At 39.9% G+C, this 17,366-nt stretch overlaps 1 long non-coding RNA gene across 1 annotated transcript; it reads left to right on the forward strand.

The window, feature by feature from the left end:
• Positions 1-641: 641 nt before the first annotated feature.
• Positions 642-16,542, forward strand: LOC140145276 (uncharacterized). Its single transcript, XR_011858018.1, has 3 exons — positions 642-741; positions 13,461-13,558; positions 14,767-16,542. It is a non-coding gene; the product is annotated as an uncharacterized lncRNA (long non-coding RNA).
• Positions 16,543-17,366: the final 824 nt, after the last annotated feature.

Genomic DNA, 17,366 nt, shown 5'->3' on the forward strand with positions numbered 1-17,366 from the left:
CCGACAAGGAAGGGGTGGTCCACCCAAGAGCTGTAGGCATTCTTGTATTGTTTGTAAAATGTTTTGTCAAATAAAATACATCATTAGTAAAATATTATGTGTTCATTTGTCTTATTTTTGTCTCTTTCTGTTTGTTACAAGTAATCAGAAAATATCATAACAAAATATTCAATAAATATCGATTCATCGTATCGTGTCCCTGCTGGTTTGATTAATTATTAATATAGCGCCACCACATTTCCCGATCGAACCGTTCATAAATCACTATATGCTTGACATGATCAAGATGAAAGACGGCCGAATCTACTTAATATTCATAATGACATTTCGAGATTAATATTCATATTCACATTGAGGACCAATCAGAATACTTCGGTGTAAATCAGTCCTGCCGGTTCTGAATGCATAATTAATGCTTGATCTCTTAGATAGATGGGGTGAGCAACGAAGGCAGTTTTTATCTGACCAAAATGTCACACCGTTGTCGTGTGACAGACCCCTCTCATGATGAAATCGTAGTACTGTATATGAATATTAATGAACTCTACGTCATACCATGGTCATACATTCGACTCGTACAGATCATGAATGATGGTATTAGATCTAGCTCGTCACCACACTGTGAAATCATTAAATAACTTACACACGGCGGATGAATTAAACCACAGTATTATTGAAAAGTGTACACTTTTGTTGCAGTTTCTAACCAGTAATTTCGGAATTCAAGCATTTTAAACAACAGTAAGTGTACATTTCGTCCAGTTTCTTACCAGTATTTCATGAGGTCAATGAATTATGGTAGTGATCTTATTGTGTAAGCTTACCAACTATATAGTATACCATGCTTTACCAAAAGCTGTGATAGTTTCTGCACTGTACAACTCTGTACAGTGTGAGTATGTACGTAAGTATAACAACTTGAGCAAGTCACAGTATTTTCTCAGGTTGATTTATCCTTTCTATAAATAGCGATGTATGCAGAAAAAATATACATAACCACGTTCTCCGAGTACTGTACATACTACATAGTATAATTTAACTCTAGTCCGGGACTCTAGCGGGGTACACCCATTGTATGTGTACATGGATTGAATCCATGGGTTCCTACAAGGCCGATGACTGGACCGATGACACACATTCGATGGGTGTATCGTATATGTGTGAGTTACGGCTTTTGACAGTTGGCTCCCTCGTCCTAGCCGAGGTACGCACACCTCCGTCACTACGATTTCCACCAGTGGTAGCGTTAACCTCCGATCGGGGTTATTCACCCCCGATCGGGGGTGAATGACTCCCTAAATTTAACAAATATTAATGTTTCACCCTCTATATGGGAATATGTGCAAGCTCGGGGGTGAACACTGACCCTCTACTTTTGGACCTTACTCCTACCCCTGAATACACTGCAAAATATTTTTCACCCCCGAGATTTAATTTTCACCCCATGTATTTGGATTTTCTGCAAGCTCTGGAGTGAAAAACACTGGAAAACAACCCCCGACTTTTGGGCCTTAATGCTACCCCTGATTTCCACTGTCCTTCTCCGTATGAAGGTCTGAGACTCCTGAGCATATCTGGTCCAGGGTACACATAAAATACCACTTTTTCTCATAAATACCACTTCCTACCATTCCTCACGTGAAGATAAGACTTAAACAAAACATATTTGGTGCATGTTAGTAAATTTTGAGCACATTTTGAGGATGGAAAATGTTTTGAATTCTTTCTATAAATAGATGCCGTCAGTGTGACGTCATCACCGCGACGTGAGTTCACGGTGCCCCGTTTTTACGTACGTAGGGCATTCATGGCCCTAGTGAGGAAGGAACATGGCCAAGATGTTTTGGGCTACCCTAGTCCATACATTCGATATATAGTGGGGACTCTAGTCGTCTCTACAAATATGTCAATGACAGCAAGAACATGATGAAGTCTAACTTGGAATTTGCACATCATCTTGATCTTGATACAGCCCAACAGTCCTACAATGTAGAGGAGTAAAATGGTTAGGTTGATATGCGCATGCATGCAAATTTTAGTCTATAGATTTCTTGTAGATGTTGGGTTATGATGGTTTTAAATTGTGTGTGATCTATTATGTTTAAGGGGGTACTACACCCCTAGCCAATTTTTTGCTTATTTTTGTGTTTTTCTCAAAAATTATAGTGCATTGGTGACAAGTAAGATATAGATATGTATATAGAGGCAAGGACTATAACTACTGCACTGAAAATTCAGCAACTCAAGGCAAGTAGTTATTGATTTATTGATCAAATATTGGTTTTCCCTCATTTTTGACTGTAACTCCACAACTATTGTCTGTGCTGAAATAAAATTTCCAGTGTAGCAGTTGTAGTCCTTGCCCCAGTATAATATACATATCTTACTTGTCCCCAATGCTCTATAATTTTTGAGAAAAATGTAAAAATAGGCACAAAATTGGGCAGGGGTGTAGTACCCCCTTATCCAAATGATTTGATCAAGTAATTTATCAACTACATGTGGCTAACTCCATGAAGTTGGGGCACAAAGTGTGACACAAGGGTCAAAATTTCAAAATGACTTAATTCTAAATGTATATGTGTTTTAGTTACTTCAACTATCATACATGTACTTCAACAAAAAATCTTTTTACATTGGAAAGTACAAAATTTCTGTAGGACTTAGTGCTTTGTTGTTCAGCAGTCAAGGCAAATATCACGATGCTACATGGACACCATTTTATAATAGCTCTCTCTATTTTAAACATACTGTCCATGACATGTCTTCATAAAATACTTTTTATGATGTCCTACCATGGCAAATTCGCATAATATTACCAATTACACTATCTTAAATCAGAAACAAAAGTTATGAGGTATCAAAATGGAGAATGACAGGTAAATCTATTCAAAATTGTGTTTGATTTCTGTTTGTATCTAAACTTCACCAGGAATATATTTACAGCTACCTAGGATGGTTCAGAAAGTATTAGATTCACAGCTGTTAGTTTATTTTGAAACTAGAAGTGAAAAAAACCTGCCTTTGTTTCACTTGGACACCGTGTCCTGTAGAATTGGTAGGATTGTGAGTTTTGCACAAGAAGTAATCATACTTTGTGGTAAAGTTATTTATAAAATTACATTTGGGCCTAGGGACGTTAAAAGTTGTAGAAAAAATAAAAAAGGATACCTAAAAACTGGTGAATACATAAAACTGACAAAACTGTGTACCGATGCTACATGGACACCGTGTCTGATAGTGCAAATTTGTATTGAACACATAAATATTTTACAATGGTTGCCTGCCCTCAAAAGTTAATATGTTTAGTTGTTTGTCACCTAGTTTCAAAATATAAGAAGAAATTACATAAATTTTAACTGTTTGCTTCCCAATGCTATACTTTGATCACAATGCTACATCTCGATGCTACATGGACACCGCACCATTTTTTCAAAATATTTACTCTTTGTAAAATAGCAGCTCCTCAAATCAAGTTCCCTTGACAACCCCTACCCAGTCACATCTTAAAATAAGTCCATTCATGTCAGTATGTGTACTGACCTTGCTGTAAGCAAGTGTAATGGTTTGAAATCTCACGATGCTACACGTGGACACCACAGTGACATTTTCTCATGAAATTTTAAAACGACTGAGAGCTTGGGCACAAATGCTGGTCAAATTTCCTATTAAAACATGTTTACATCAATCAAAACACAAAACAAATTGATTTGAATGATAAGTACATGTGCTGTGGGTGAGCGTTTATACCGATACCAAAGTTTTTCTGGACACAGCATGTAGCATAGGGAAGCTCATTTTTGACATCCCATAAATTTTAATCAACTGGTTTCCGTTTTGTTTAAATGTACTTTTTAGTTACTACCAACATTAATTCATGTAATATTATGTGAAACTGTGACTATTTGATGTTACAATTGAAATTATTTGTATTCCGCATACTTGCTTTTTCTATGTCACGTTTTTGCCCTAAAAAGTGCTGGACACCAACCACTTAATGGCCCGTAAAAAAAAAAAAATAATAGGTACAATTTTCAAGTAACTTTTACATGAAAGTTAAACTTCATATCTATTTAGAAAATATCAACTGAGGAGAAAAGGTTCATATAAGAAATATTCAACTGCATTCATATTATAAAATTCTCCCAATTTGTACTGTGCCCCAACTTCATGGAATAAGCCATGTATCCACGACAACACAATACTATATAGGGACTGTGCAATAATTATGTCTACACCCAGGGTGATGTCTACACCCTGGGCCCTTAATTACTTATATAGTAACTCGGGGTCTGAAACAGTAACACGGACCCCAAGATAGTAACTCGACTTTAAGTAACTCGGGCCCCGACTTAGTAACTCTGGGTCTGAGATAGTAACTTGGGGCCTCGACTTAGTAACTCGGGGTCTGAGATAGTAACTCGGGGCCTCGTCTTATTAACTCGGGGTCCAAGATTGTAACTCGGGCCTCGACTTAGTAACTCCGGTCTGAGATAGTAACACGGACCCCAAGATAGTTACTCAGGCCCCAACTTAGTAACTCTGGGTCTGAGATAGTAACTTGGGGCCTCGACTTAGTAACTCGGGGCCTCGTCTTATTAACTCGGGGTCCAAGATTGTAACTCGGGCCTCGACTTAGTAACTCGGGTCTGAGATAGTGAGATAGTAACACGGACCCCGAGATAGTAACCCGGGGTCCGAGATAGTATCTCGGGCCTCGACTTAGTAACTCGGGTCTGAGATAGTAACTTGGGGCCTCAACTTAGTAACTTGGTATCTGAGATAGTAACACGGACCCCAAGATAGTAACTCGGGGTCCGAGATAGTAATCCGGGCCCCTGACTTTATAACTCAGGGTCCGGCATAGTAACTCAGGGTCCGAGATAGTAAGTCGGGGCCCCAACTTAGTAACTCGGAGTCCGAGATAATAACTCGGGGCCCCGATATACTAATTGGGGGTCCGAGATAGTAGCTCAGGGTCCCGAGATACTAATTCAGGGTCTGATATAGTAACTCGGGCCCCGACTTAATAACACGGGTCCTTAGATAGTAACTCAGGGTTCCGACTTAATAACTTGGGGTCACAGATATAATAACTCGGGGTCCGAGATAGTAACTCGGGGCCTCAACTTAGTAACTCGGGGTCTGAGATAGTAACATGGACAACAAAGATAGTAACTCGGGGTCCAAGTTAGTAACTTGGGGGCCCCAACTTAGTAACTTGGGGCCTAGACTTAGTAACTTGGGGTCCGAGATAGTAACTCAGGGCCTCATCTTATTAACTCGGGGTCCAAGATTGTAACTCGGGCCTCGACTTAGTAACTCGGGTCTGAGATAGTAACACGGACCCCGAGATAGTAACACGGACCCCGAGATAGTAACCCGGGGCCCGAGATAGTAACTCGGGCCTCGACTTAGTAACTCGGGTCTGAGATAGTAACTTGGGGCCTCAACTTAGTAACTTGGTATCTGAGATAGTAACACGGACCCCAAGATAGTAACTCGGGGTCCGAGATAGTAATCCGGGCCCCCGACTTTATAACTCCGGGATAGTAACTCAGGGTCCGAGATAGTAAGTCGGGGCCCCGACTTAGTAACTCGGAGTCCGAGATAGTAACTCGGGGCCCCAATATACTAATTGGGGGTCCGAGATAGTAGCTCAGGGTCCCGAGATACTAATTCAGGGTCTGATATAGTAACTCGGGCCCCGACTTAATAACACAGGGCCCTTAGATTAGTAACTCAGGGTTCCGACTTAATAACTTGGGGTCAGAGATATAATAACTCAACTTAGTAACTCGGGGTCTGAGATAGTAACACGGACAACGAGATAGTAACTTGGGGGCCCCAACTTAGTAACTTGGGGCCCCAACTTAGTAACTCGGGTACCGAGATAGTAACTCGGGGCTCCTACTTAGTAACTCGGGGTCTGAGATAGTAACACGGACAACGAGATAGTAACCAACTTAGTAACTTGGGGCCCCAACTTAGTAACTCGGGGTCCGAAATAGTAACTCGGGGCCCCGACTTATTAACTCGGGGTCAGAGATAGTAACTTGGGGCTTCGATTTAATAACTTGGGGTCTGAAACAGTAACACGGGGTCTGAGATAGTAATTCAGGGCCCCGACTTAGTAACTCGGGGTCCGAGATAGTAACTAGGGGTCCGAGATAGTAATTCGGGGCCTCGACTTAGTAACTTGGGGTCTGAGATAGTAACTCGGGCCCCGACTTAGTAACTCGGGGTCTCAGATAGTAACCCGGGGCCTCGACTTAGTAACTCGGGGTCCGAGATAGTAACTCGGGGCATCGATTTATTAACTCGGGTCTGCACCCCGAGATTGTAACTCGGGGTCCGAGATAGTAATTCGGGGGCCGACTTAGTAATTGGGGGCTAGAGATAGTAACTTGGGGCTTCAACTTAGTAACTTGGGGTCTGAGATAGTAATACGGACCCCGAGATAGTAACCCGGGGTCCGAGATAGTAATTCGGGCCTCGACTTAGTAACTCGGGTCTGAGATAATAACACGGACCCCCAGATTGTAACTCGGGGTCCAAGATAGTAACTGGGGGCCCCGACGTAGTAACTGGGGGTCCGAGATAGTAACTCGGGGCCTCGACTTAGTAACTCGGGGTCCGAGATAGTAACTTGGGGCCTCAACTTAGTAACTTGGTATCTGAGATAGTAACACAGACCCGAGATAGTAACTCGGGGTCCGAGATAGTAATTCGGGCCCCCGACTTTATAACTCGGGGGCCGGGATAGTAACTCAGGGTTCGAGATAGTAACTTGGGGCCTCGACTTAATAACTCAGGGTCTGAAACAGTAACACGGACCCGAGATAGTAACTCGGGTCTGAGATAGTAATTCAGGACCCCCAATTAGTATCTTGGGCCCCAATTTATTATCTCGGACTCCGAGTTACTGAGGTCGGGGCCCCGACTTACTATCTCGGACCCTGAGTTATTATCCCGGACTCTGAGTTATAAAGTCGGGGGCCAGAATTACTATCTCGGACCACGAGTTCCTATCTCGGGTCTGTGTTACTATCTTAGATACCAAGTTACTAAGTTGAGGCCCCAAGTTACTATCTTGGACCCCGAGTTACAATCTCGGGGTCCGTGTTATTATTTCAGACCCGAGTTACTAAGTCGAGGCCTGAGTTACTATCTCGGACCCCCAATTAGTATATCTTGGGGTCCGTGTTACTATCTCAGACCCCAAGTTACTAAGTTGAGGCCCCGAGTTACTATCTCAGACCCGAGTTACAACTTCCCGGGGTGCGTGTTACTATCTCAGACCCGAGTTAATAAGTCGAGGCCCCGAGTTACTATCACGGACCCAGAGTTACTAAGTCGAGGCCCGAGTTACTATATCAGACCCCGAGTTACTAAGTCGGGTCGAGTTACTATCTCAGACCCCAAGTTACTAAGTCGAGGCCCCGAATTACTATCTCGGACCCGAGTTACTATCTCGTACCCCGAGTTACTAAGTCGGGGCCCTGAATTACTATCTCAGACCCCGAGTTACTATCTCGGGGAGAGTATTACTATCTCAGACCCAAGTTACTAAGTCGAAGCCCTGAGTTACTATCTCGGACCCCGAGTTACTATCTCAGACCCCGAGTTACTATCTCAGACCCCGAGTTACTAAGTTGAGGCCCTGACTTATTATCTCTGACCCTGAGTTACTATCCCGGACCCTGAGTTATAAAGTCCGGGGCCCGAATTACTATCTCGGACCCCGAGTTACTATCTCGGGGTGTTTCAGACCCAGAGTTATTAAGTCGGGGCCCCGAGTTACTATCTCAGACCCCGAGTTACTATCTCGGGGAGAGTATTACTATCTCAGACCCAAGTTACTAAGTCGAAGCCCTGAGTTACTATCTCGGACCCCGAGTTACTATCTCGGACCCCGAGTTACTAAGTCGAGGCCCTGACTTACTATCTCTGACCCTGAGTTACTATCCCGGACCCTGAGTTATAAAGTCCGGGGCCCGAATTACTAGCTCGGACCCCGAGTTACTATCTCGGGTCCGTGTTACTATCTCAGATACCAAGTTACTAAGTTGAGGCCCCAAGTTACTATCTTGGACCCCGAGTTACTAAGTCGAGGCCCCGAATTACTATCTCGGACCCCGAGTTACTAGGTCGGGGCCCTGAATTACTATCTCAGACCCCGAGTTACTATCTCGTGGTCCGTGTTACTGTTTCAGACCCCAAGTTATTAAGTCGAGGCCCCAAGTTACTATCTCTGACCCCGAGTTAATAAGTCGGGGTCCCAAGTTACTATCTTGGACACAGAGTTACTAAGTCGAGGCCCCGAGTTACTGTCTTAAACCCTGAGTTACTAAGTCGAGGCCCCAAGTTACTATCTCGGACCCCGAGTTACTATTTCAGACCCCAAGTTACTAAGTTGGGGCCCAGAGTTACTATCTAGGACCCCGAGTTACTATCTTGGACCCAGAGTTACTAAGTCTGAGATACTATCTCGGGCCTATCTTGGACCCAAGATACTAAGTCCGGAGATACCGAGTTACTAAGTCGGGCCCCGAGTTACTAAGTCGGGGCCCGAGTTACTATCTTGGACCCTGAGGTACTATCTCGGGCCCCGAGTCAAGGCCCCGGGTTACTAAGTCGGGCCCTGAGTTACTATCTCGGACCCGAGTTACTAAGTCGGGCCCTGAGTTACTAAGTCGGGCCCCGAACTACTAACTCGGACTCCGAGTTACTAATTCAGGACCTCGAGTTACTGAGTTGGGGCTCGAGTTACTATTTCGGACCCCGAGTTACTATCTTGGACCCGGAGTTACTAACTCAGATACCGAGTTACTAAGTCAGGGCCCGAGTTACTAAGTCGGGGCTTGAGTTACTATCACTGACCCCGAGTTACTATCTTGGACCCGGAGTTACTAAGTTGGGCTTCGAGTTACTATCTGGGACCCCGAGTTACTAAATTGGGGCCCGAGTTGCTGTCTCACACCCTGAGTTACTAAGTCAGGGTCCCGAGTTACTATCTCGGACCCGGAGTTACTAAGTCGGGGCCCGGAGCTACTACCTTGGACCCCAAGTTACTAAGTCAGGACCTCGAGTTACTAAGTTGGGGCTTGAGTTACTATTTTGGACCCCGAGTTACTATCTTGGACCCAGAGTTACTAACTCAGATACCGAGTTACTAAGTCGGGCCGAGTTACTACATCGCACCCCGATTTACTAAGTCGGGCCCCGAGTTACAGTCGGGCCCTGAGTTACTATCTCGGACACACACAAGTTTTAAGGTGTATTTTGGACGAAAAGAATTCCCCGTTTCATCTCTACATAATCACATGACCTATTTTTGCGCGATTGCACGAACAAGTATACGTAATTCGTGGCAACACTGATTAGTGTATATTTCTATGCTGGGCTTTTTTCATGAGCCACTCCCGCCTAGGAAGTACCTATACACCCTACGCAAGTCAATTGAAGCCGTACAATTTATCGCTAATTTACGACCATAAAATTTAGACACTTCTCTTGGAGATATTAGCATCAACTTTCTCATGTCACGTTTTCATGTCAGAAATTAACATAACTCCCGAAACCGAAAACCGAAATTATCTTTTCTGTAGGCAACAAAAGACTAGAATAAACACTCTAGTGTATGCCACAACTTTATCATGCTCACAAGTGAAACAGGACATTGAAGTTCATGATTCCCATTGTGCTACATGTGTATACCACACTCTCATGTGTACAACAATATTATCACTATAGATGATTTCCATTGTGCTATACAACATTCCCATGCATACTGCAACTTTTACCACAGATGGAACAGAGTACTGTAGATGATTTCCATTGTGCTATACAACACTCCCATGTATACTACGACTTTATCACAGGTGGAACAGAGCACTATAGATGATTTCCATTGTGCTATACAACACTCCCATGTATACTACAACTTTGTCACAGGTGGAACGGAGCATTATAGATGATTTCCATTGTTTTATACAACACTCCCATGTATACTACAACTTTATCACAGGTGGAACAGAGTACTATTGATGATTTCCACTGTGCTATACAACATTCCCATGTATACTACAACTTTATCACAGGTGGAACAGAGTACTATAGATGATTTCCATTGTGCTATACAACACTCCCATGTATGCTACAACTATATCACAGGTGGAACTGAACACTATAGATCATTTCCATTGTGCTATACAACACTCCCATGTACTACAACTTTATCACAGGTGGAACTGAACACTATAGATGATTTCCATTGTACTATACAACATTCCCATATATACTACAACTTTATCACAGGTGGAACAGAGTACTATTGATGATTTCCACTGTGCTATACAACATTCCCATGTATACTACAATTTTATCACAGGTGGAACAGAGGACTATAGATGATTTCCAATGTGCTATACAACACACCCATGTATACTACAACTTTATCACAGGTGGAACAGAGTACTATTGATGATTTCCACTGTGCTATACAACATTCCCATGTATACTACAACTTTATCACAGGTGGAAAGAGTACTATAGATGATATCCATTTTGCTATACAACACTCCCATGTATACTACAACTTTGTCACAGGTAGACCTGAACACTATAGATGATTTCCATTGTGTTATACAACACTCCCATGTATACTACAACTTTATCACAGGAGGAACAGAGTACTTTTGATGATTTCCACTGTGCTATACAACATTCCCATGTATACTACAACTTTATCATGGTTCGAACAGACTACTATAGATGATTTCCATTGTGCTATACAACACTCCCATGTATACTACAACTTTGTCACAGGTGGAACTGAACACTGTAGATGATTTCCATTGTGTTATACAATACTCCCATGTATACTACAACTTTGTCACAGGTGGAACAGAACAGAGTACTATAGATGATTTCTATTGTGTTATACAACTCTCTCATGTATACTACAACTTCGTCACAGGTGGAACAGAGCACTATAGATGATTTCCACTGTGCTATACAACACTCCCATGTATACTACAACTTTATCATGGGTGGAACAGAGCACAAAGATGATTTCCATTGAGCTATTCAACACTCCCATGTATACTACAACTTTATCATGGGTGGAACAGAGCACAAAGATGATTTCCATTGAGCTATACAACACTCCCATGTATACTACAACTTTATCATGGTGGAACAGAATACTATAGATGATTTCCATTGACCTATACAACACTCATGTATACTACAACTTCGTCACAGGTGGAACAGAGCACTATAGATGATTTCCACTGTGCTATACAACACTCCCATGTATACTACAACTTTATCATGGGTGAAACAGAGCACAAAGATGATTTCCATTGAGCTATACAACACTCCCATGTATACTACAACTTTATCATACAACACTCCCATGTATACTACAACTTTATCATGGGTGGAACAGAGCACAAAGATGATTTCCATTGAGCTATACAACACTCCCATGTATACTACAACTTTATCATGGGTGGAACAGAGTACTATAGATGATTTCCATTCAGCTATACAACACTCCCATGTATACTACAACTTTATCATGGATGGAACAGAGCACAAAGATGATTTCCATTCAGCTATACAACACTCCCATGTATACTACAACTTTATCATGGGTGGAACAGAGTACTATAGATGATTTCCATTGAGCTATACAACAGTCCCATGTATACTACAACTTTATCATGGATGGAACAGAGCACAAAGATGATTTCCATTGAGCTATACAACACTCCCGTGTATACTACAACTTTATCATGGGTGGAACAGTGTACTATAGATGATTTCCATTGAGCTATACAACACTCCCATGTATACTACAACTTTATCATGGGTGGAACAGAGTACTATAGATGATTTCCATTGAGCTATACAACAGTCCCATGTATACTACAACTTTATCATGGATGGAACAGAGCACAAAGATGATTTCCATTGAGCTATACAACACTCCCGTGTATACTACAACTTTATCATGGGTGGAACAGTGTACTATAGATGATTTCCATTGAGCTATACAACACTCCCATGTATACTACAAGTTTATCATACAACACTCCCATGTATACTACAACTTTATCATGGGTGGAACAGAGCACAAAGATGATTTCCATTGAGCTATACAACACTCCCATGTATACTACAACTTTATCATGGTGGAACAGAGTACTATAGATGATTTCCATTGAGCTATACAACACTCCCATGTATACTACAACTTTATCATGGATGGAACAGAGCACAAAGATGATTTCCATTGAGCTATACAATACTCCCATGTATACTACAACTTTATCATGGGTGGAACAGAGTACTATAGATGATTTCCATTGAGCTATACAACACTCCCATGTATACTACAACTTTATCATGGGTGGAACAGAGCACAAAGATGATTTCCATTGAGCTATACAACACTCCCATGTATACTACAACTTTATCATGGGTGGAACAGAGTAATATAGATGATTTCCACTGTGCTATACAACAGTCCCATGTATGCTACAACTTTATCATGGGTGGAACAGAGCACAAAGATGATTTCCATTTAGCTATACAGCACTCCTATGTATACTACAACTTTATCATGGGTGGAACAGAGCACAAAGATGATTTCCCTTGAGCTATACAACACTCCTATGTATACTACAACTTTATCATGGGTGGAACAGAGCACAAAGATGATTTCCATTGAGCTATACAACACTCCCATGTATACTACAACTTTATCATGGGTGGAACAGAGTAATATAGATGATTTCCATTGAGCTATACAACACTCCCATGTATACTACAACTTTATCATGGGTGGAACAGAGCACAAAGATGATTTTCATTGAGCTATACAACACTCCCATGTATGCTACAACTTTATCATGGGTGGAACAGAGCACAAAGATGATTTCCATTTAGCTATACAGCACTCCCATGTATACTACAACTTTATCATGGGTGGAACAGAGTACAATAGATGATTTCCATTGCGCTATACAACACTCCCATGTATACTACAACTTTATCATGGGTGGAACAGAGTACTATAGATGATTTCCATTCAGCTATACAACACTCCCATGTATACTACAACATTATCATGGGTGGAACAGGACACTATCTATTGTGCTATAATGTAAATTATTTGTAGTGTCCTGTCCCTCCTGTGACAAAGTTGTGGTATACAAGGGAATGTTGAATAGCACAATTAAAATTATGATTTATGTGTCCCTTCCCACCCGTGACAAAGTTGTGGTATACAAGGGAATGTTGTATTGTTTAAATCAAATCATCTTTACTATCCTATCCCACCTGTGACAAAGTTGCGGTATTCATGGGTATCTTGTAAAGCACAATTTTAATCTTCTATAGTTTACCCACATGTAACATTAATGTTTTTTGTGTTTTATATTTTAAAGAATGGTGCAAACTTCATGAAGTAAATGAACATGTGAAGCCATTGGCTGCGAGTTTGGGTGTCAGGGCATCTGATATTTTGCAATTGATCTTCCTAGAGGTGAGTTAAGGTTTACACTATGTGTTTTGGGCAGAATTTTCTGCCGAATGTTAAATAAGTTTAGCTTAGATTTCCAAGTTTCATAAATGAAAATTTACAATTATTTCTTGATATTTCTTGATTTATTTTTAATATATCTAAGCAATAGTTTTGCCATTTTAACCCTCCCAAAAAACATCATGCAAATGGGGTGGAAATGACACCACTTATATCAATCATTGGGATTTCCTTTATAAAACCAATACCATTCCTCATGTGTGTCAGCTTTACTTGTCTCAATATTCGAATGCAAATGCTGCTAGTTCATGCTATCTTCTAACTCGCCTTATGAAAGACGTATATAGAACATATTGACCATTTTAGGTGGCATTTTGTCTTTATTTGTATTTTCAGATAGCTAACTCAAATACTACACTTTGCAGATACAATAGCTAGCTATGTCAAATCCATTATGTTCATTTAAAACTTAAATCAGCAAAGAAAAGTGTTTATATTAGCCTACACTGGCTATCCAGGCTTGTGCATTTGTATGAGCTTGGAACGGTCCATGGTTTTCCATGGATTAGCATGTGTTCCTCACGGACCAACCTGGGTAAACAAACAAATGGCATTTTGTGAATTTGCATAAGTCAAAAAAGCTGTTTTGAAAAATCACATCCTGTACGATTATTTTAAAGCAATTCTGTGCACAACACCATAGTTAAGTTTGCCACCTTAAATATCTACCATATATAATTTTTAAAAATTCTGTGACTTAATTTATAATTCTATTACTCTTACGACCCATTATTCAAAATCGCGCACTGTGATTTGTTAAAACACGTCACATGAGAGCCCATTATTCTGCAATAATGGGTCAAGCGCCGTAACGCACTCTACGCACAGCATTACGCTGTGCAATATTTCCGCGATACACGCTCCACCTTGAAGTAAACAACTTAAAATATTTGTGCCAAAAAATTATATTTTCTCTTTAAATTGCACTATTTTCTGGTAATAGAATAGAAATAAAGGGTGCAGCATTTTCCTTTACACGCAAATAATGTGTCCTCGGCAGTAAAAACGTTTAAATAATGGGTGAGGACACATTATTTTGGGTGTAAAGGATAATGCATTACCCTTTATTTCTTAAATAAAAGGAAGGTCTGAAAATGTTGTGTTAATTATTATTAATATTCATGTTATTCTCATTAATAACTTTTCTGCAGGCACTAGCACTGTCTAAGGAGTAAGGATTCCTTCAATAGTTTGCAGATTGAAGCAGCCTTTTAACAGGCAACAACACAAAGAACAAGAGAGTATAGAGAATCAAGAATGCAGCAAATAAGAACTGCGCTGAAGTCTTTGGATGTCATTATTGGAACTTAATAACAATCCATTGCCATAGTCCATTTGGGACAAGATCAAGGCACAAACCACCAGATAGTAGATGCCATGGTCCTTGAAACCAATTGATATTTTATGTAGTTACTTATTTATAATAGATTACGGGGATACAATGTATATGATATGTGCAGCCACTGTCATCTGTGTATCAAATATAACACAGAGGTTGCATACTGGATTGCAGAGCTGGATTGATGGAATCATCGTCAACTGTTAGCATAGCAGGAGATAAGCTATGTGTATGATAATTTGATGCGCCAATAGAAAACTCTATCTCCTCATCATTTAGCTTCCAGAGATTTTATGGTCATCCAGTGTTTTATTCAGTGATGCTAGATGAGGCTGTTTTCATGGAGATTGGATAAGATACATTAAAATATCTGTATAACTGAATGTCATCACTGTAACATATAGAGGTTTCTTGATTGACAAGTGTATAATATTATGGTGAATGACATATATCATATGTAACAGGGCCAATCATGGATCCTTGTGACAGGCTTTGTCGTCTAGATTTTAAAGGGGAGTGGTTACTCACTCTCTAGTATGATGCTAGGCAAGTGGTCAAATCATTTTCTAGCATGATTGCTAGGAGAGCTGTTAACATTGTATTTGAACATAGATATTGGAACATCTGTGATTTGAAGTGATGATTTTTATGTGAGCTGGCTATCTGGTGAATATAACTGGTATTACCATATAGTCACATAACAGTAAAAAAATTAATTCTTAAGGTTGGTCTTAACCCTCAGGGAATTAAGGGCCTCATAACTGCTAAATTTTTGGTCTAAAGTATATTAAAGTACTAGTATACATAATTTTTACATATTTAAAATGACAAAACTTGATGAATTCATATGCGAGGTCAAATTTGTTGGCAAAAATGCTCAGTTATGGAGAAAATTAAAAACAAAATTTTACCCAAATTTTCATGGGCATTGTACCAAAAAAATTCTTTACAAAATTAATTTTTGAAACATATTTTTTATTTATTTTTTAAAATTTTGACCAACTTTGAGAAAATTTTACCAAAACTGGTTGAAAAATGCTCAATTTTGCCGGAAAAAAAAAAATGAAAAAAAGCCTGATTTTTCGCTCAATTTTCAATTTTTTTGGGTGAAGTTGATCAAAATTTTAAAAAGTAAATGGTCCTAGATATCTATACGCTGGCGAAGTTACGTAATAATCGGATTAACTACCATAGCAATAGGTACAAACAATTTTTGATTATATCGCGCTGCACTACTACGTTCATGCGGTACCTCTGCATTGAACCATAGATGTCAAAGAAATGCTAATCACTTGCACCTGTAAGATTAGTCTCTTTGAAAAGAGCGGTATTGTATTCAATCTACTATATGATTGACGACAGGTGATGAGTGCAACCTGCTTGTAGTGCAGCGCGGTATATTCAAAATTAATCTGATTATATTACGTAACTTCGCCAGCGTATATCTAGTTTTTTAAAAATATAAATTTTTACTGAAGAATGTTTTTGTTGTTGCCAAAAATAATTTGGGTAAAAAAAATGGTTTGAATGTAAAGATTTCTTGATCAATTTTCATGAACACAGCAATGAAATTCAGACATGGAACTTTCATAACTTTCATAACTCCAATTAGGCTGGAATTAGCAAAGTCAAACACTGAAAGGGATGCAAATTATTATAATTATATTCTCACAGTACAGGGTGTCCCAGAAAACATCTCCAGAAATAGACAATATCATCAAAATATTTTAAAAGCAGCGGGTAGCTCATTGTGCACATTATACACAAATTTTATTTTGCTTCGGTTGGCTGGATGCAAAGAAATGAGTGATTGATCACACAATGCACACATCAACAACTCATTCCAAGTTTGATTAACAGGCACTTTTGTCACACTTGCTCACCCCTTCGTAAAGTTTGTGTATCTCATTCAATTCGGTCCTCTGATCTATTTTATACGATGGTATTATGTTAATCATGCTTGCACTGAAGGTGAAAAACGTGAGTGAATATAACATTTGATCTGCCTTTACTTTGATACACAGTGCCTGAATTGTAAGAAACTTAACATGGATTGCAGAAATTGGATAGCTATAAAATTAACAGATGTAATTCTTTACGCAATATGTTAAACTTTCAAAAACCCAAGAAATACATGATTAAGTCATGAGCTTAGAGCTTCTAATTTTTATACTGTGCTATATTATGTTTAATGTTTTAATTTTTTAAGTTAAAACTTTGCATTCATGGCAATATTTGAAGCAACATTTTGTCCAAGAAAACTTTTTGCAAGAGATTTCTGCAAGCTTTCCAGCTTTAATTCTTTGTGTTGTGCAATATGTTATATTGCAACTTTCCAAAGAACATGTGAGCCAAGAATGACAATGATCAAGTGCTTGTACATCTTTACGTGTGATTTTTGATACCATGCAA

Source organism: Amphiura filiformis, unplaced genomic scaffold (assembly GCF_039555335.1).
Source record: "Amphiura filiformis unplaced genomic scaffold, Afil_fr2py scaffold_193, whole genome shotgun sequence".
NCBI lineage: Eukaryota > Metazoa > Echinodermata > Ophiuroidea > Amphilepidida > Amphiuridae > Amphiura > Amphiura filiformis.